We start from the raw sequence: 4688 nt of genomic DNA, 5'->3' as shown, positions 1-4688 counted from the left end.
GGATGGATGGATGGATGGATGGATGGATGGATGGATGGATGGATGGATGGATGGATGGATGGATGGATGGATGGATGGATGGATGGATGGATGGATGGATGGATGGATGGATGGATGGATGGATGGATGGATGGATGGATGGATGGATGGATGGATGGATGGATGGATGGATGGATGGATGGATGGATGGATGGATGGATGGATGGATGGATGGATGGATGGATGGATGGATGGATGGATGGATGGATGGATGGATGGATGGATGGATGGATGGATGGATGGATGGATGGATGGATGGATGGATGGATGGATGGATGGATGGATGGATGGATGGATGGATGGATGGATGGATGGATGGATGGATGGATGGATGGATGGATGGATGGATGGATGGATGGATGGATGGATGGATGGATGGATGGATGGATGGATGGATGGATGGATAGGAGCGCCCCCTTTGAAACGGGGCGGTGGCAACTGCCATAATGCTCAGCTTTTTACTTTATTTTTTGTTCAACTGTGTTGGAAATTCTCATTAAAATTCGCCATTTTCTTTCACTACGGTTTCACTACACTTCTAACCTTATGTCATCTGTCTGCTTTTCAGCCACCAATCTTCCAATCGCCTTTTGCTAATTTCCACCGCAGATTTATTTACATGACCATTGTTATCTTTAAACCTTAGGGCCTCAGGAAGAGTGACTGTGCCTGCGTCTACATCCGGATGCATACCATCACATTTGAGTATGAGGTGATCAATTGTTTCTACATATCGACCACACACAGCACATGTGTCATCATCTTGGTTAATTTTCTGTGTAGCTGCGCGTTCTGCGACACCCTGACCTAGCTTCAAAGAGTAGGGCACTGCCTCTTGAGTTATCATAGAAAAATTCTTTTCTGATCTGCCTTTTCCAGTATCGATATAGTTCTACACTATGTTTCTTTTCCATTGAATTCATCCAATTTTTAACTTCAGCGTTTTTAACCTGTCGTTTAATGCTCTTTCTTTCTCCGTCCTCATGACCGGCATACTTACTGGTTAGTTTTCTAGTTCTTTTCCGCCACTGTGAGTCAACGCTCTTTCTGTATAAATATTTAAGCACCTTAGCTGCCCACCTGTTATCGTCTAATTTCCTCATGCGTTCTTCATATAGTATTTTACTATTAGCTTCCCGTGTTAAACCTGGAAAGCGCATAAAAACAACGGACAACAGAAAGAGACAGACACACGAGCGCTTGCGCTCGTGTGTCTGTCTCTTTCTGTTGTCCGTTGTTTTTATGCGCTTTCCAGGTTTAACATGTCTAACCAACTCGCCCAAACGCAGCCATTATAAGGACGGTTAACGTGGTAGGAGCTAGGGTATGGCGAGACCGAAGGCGCAATCGGACGGTGGTTAGCACAGGAACCGTCTGGAAGGACGTTACTGTGGAATCAAGAGAATGTGGCGAGAGCAGAGGAATCCCCGACCAGAGGATGGATACCGTGGTAGGAGCTCGCTAAGGCGAGAGCGTAATTAAGGAGCAGGCGTCGGCTGGTCGCCGCAGGAACCAACCGGAGGGTAGTTAACTCTAAAGGAGGAAGGTTGCCGTCGAAGGAGACTATGGCGAGACCGGAGAAAGGCGTAACAAGAGGGTGGCTACCGCGGGAAACGTCCGGAAGGGCGTTACCGTGAAAACAAGAGGGTGTGGCGAGATCAGAGGAATACCCAACCGGAGGGTGGTTGCCGTGTAAGTAGGGTAAGGCGAAAGCGTACTAAGACGCCGCCGGTGGCTGGTTGCCGCAGGCGTCACTTGGAAGGATCAAGGCTATGGCGAGACCGAAGGAAGGCATAACTAGAGGGTGGTTTGCACCGGAACGGTCCGGAAGGCGGTTACTGTGAAAACAAGAGGGTACGAGTGGTGAATACAGAGGAATCCCCAACTGGAGGGTGGTTGCCGTGGTAGAAGGGTATCGAGAGCATAAAAAATCCTAACCAAAGGGTGGTTGCCTCGGGTATCACCACCCGGAGGGTAGTTACCCTGGAAGGAGGGGGGTATGGCGGGAGCGCAGGAATAGTAACCGAAGGGTGGTTACCCAGGGAACCATCCGCAGGAGTCATCGGTGGCGCTGCGCGCCTAGAGTGGAGCACAGAAGAGCTAGTCCAAAAACGAGCACTTCTGGAAAACTATAAAGAGCGCTCTAGACCAACACTGATATGAAGTCACTTTCATCTCTACTTGAATATATCGTAAAATATAAATACCTTAACAGCTGTCGCCGAATATCGCGCTAACCGGCGGTAACCGTCCTGTCAATTTTTGTCATATAGCTTCCGCCATTTTGACTATTCTTTCCTTAATGCAATTTCTGCATGCTTTTTGAGAGCGCGTTGGCTTTTCCTACTGCCAGCGCAATTACTGTCTCTTCGAAGACATCTCAGTCTTTAGCCTGCATTGTAACGCCCCGATTGCTTTTATCTACCACTACTGCAGCCATATATGGCCCGTTTAAGTAATCTGCAGCGTCAGTATACTATTCAAGCCAACGTTGATTCAAGCCTCTTTACTGTCATCATCATCAGCCTGACTACACCCACTGCAGAGCAAAGGCCGCTCCGATGCCTCTCCAATTAACCCTGTCTTTTGCCAGCTGCGGCCACCATATCCCCGCAAACTTCTTAATCTCATCCGCCCACCTGACTTTCTGCCGCCCCCTGCTATGCCTGCCTTCTCTTGGAATCCACTCTGTTACCCTTAAGGCGCATTACATGCTCTGCCCAAGCCCGTTTCTTCCTCTTGATTTCAACTAGGATGTCATTAACCCGCGTCTGTTCTCTCGCCCACTCCGCCTGCTTCTGATCTCTTAACGTTACACCTATCATTTTTCTTTCCATAGCTCGCTGCGTTGTCCTTAACTTAGCTGAACCCTTCTCGTTAGCCTCCACATTTTCTGCCCCATAGGTGAGTACCGGTAAGATACAGCTGTTGCATATTTTTCTCTTGAGGAATATTGCTAAATTGCCATTCATCCCAGTCAAAAAAAAACCATTGGAACCAAATGGATTTCCAATTGGTTCCATTTGGACAAGTTCAGTTTCCGACTGGTTCCAAATGGAATGGTGTTCCAACTGAATGGTCCAAATGGATTATCCATTTGAAACAGTTGGGTTTCCAATTGGTGAGCCCAATTGGTCTTACCCATTGCATCCAATTGGTTCACCCAACTGCACCCCATTTATCCAATGAATGCATATTTGACAAAAAAGGTTGAACTAATATGGTTCTTATAACAACAGCTAAAAGCAGCTTAACCTAATAGTTGTACTCATCATCTACACCACCACTGGAGCTGAAATTAAATTAAATAACTGCACTCAGTGGGCAAGCGCCACTGGCCCCAGCATGAGAGCCTCATAAACTGGGTATATAAGTTAAAGCAGAGGCGTGTTCTCCGGATGTACATATTACATATTGAGATAATATATGCTACTAGTGCCTGAATGTGCAGTTTGCTTGTGCGTGATTATGTGTGTCGATTGGCTTTGATTTCCATAAAAGCATGTTAATTTCAATTCCGTAGAAAATGTTGATTGGCAGTAGGCAGAGTGTCTCCCTGTAGTCCTCATAAATCAGTTTTCCTTTTGCACATTACAGTATGTTAAGTTGTAGGAATATTTATCAAGATCCTAGAGCATATTATTCACATACATTTAGCTACCTTTCTGAGTGAACGTAACATATTTTGTGAATATTTTCTGGGTGAAATAACTGCCTGCCCTAATGGGTCCAATTGGCTAGTCCAGTTGGATCCAGTTGGGTCCAATTGGTCGGGTGTCCAAAAACACAACTGGGACCAATGGGAATGTCCAGTTAGTTCCAACTGGAATGTCCAATTGGTCACAATAGTTTTTTTTTTACTGGGATGATCTGAGAGAACCTGCCATGACCTCCACCCCATTCTTATTCTTCTAGTTGTTTCCCTCTCATGATCCGGATTAGCGGCCACTACCTTCCCCAAGTAGACATACTCCCTTACCACTTCCAGCACCTCACTGCCAATTGTGAACAGCGAGACCAGTTGTGTTCCCCTGCGAGACTGCTGAACATTAATTACTTTAGTTTTCAGCATGTTAATTTTAAGACCTAACGTTCTGCTCTGCTTGTCTCACTCATTGATCATGGTTTGCAGCTCATCTCTGAATGAACTAGCAAGGCAATGTCATCAGCGAATCACAAATTACCCTGTTTACAGTCCAGGCTTCGGAACACCTCCTTGTCTCCCTGCCCAACACCCTTCCTTATTGATATTTTATTGCTTACTTTATGAAAGACTATGGTATCTGTGTAGTCGTGATAGATATATTTCAGTATTTTCTCATAAAACTCTTCCACACCTTGATTCCGCAGTGGCTCCATGACTGCTGAGGTTTCAGCTGAGTCAAATGCTTTCTCGTAATCAATGAAGGCTATATATAGGGGTTGGTTATATTTATATCATGTAGTGGTGACTGCAGTCCGGCGAACAGGAAAACAACGAAAATGGCTTCTAAACGAAACTCTTTATTTGGGCTGACTTGCGCCCGCAAAGAACTGAATCACTCGGAGGCGGCGTAGCAACAAGCGTGCTCGGCGGCCGTCGAACACAATGCCGGCCGCTCTCGGCCACACTCGTTTTAAAGCTTACAGCGAACTTTCGAGATAATGCT

Source organism: Amblyomma mixtum, chromosome 2 (genome assembly GCF_055824585.1).
Source record: "Amblyomma mixtum isolate Tamu chromosome 2, ASM5582458v1, whole genome shotgun sequence".
Lineage (NCBI taxonomy): Eukaryota > Metazoa > Arthropoda > Arachnida > Ixodida > Ixodidae > Amblyomma > Amblyomma mixtum.
The sequence above is the reverse complement of the archived record's forward strand: the minus strand, read 5'-3'. Positions refer to the sequence as shown.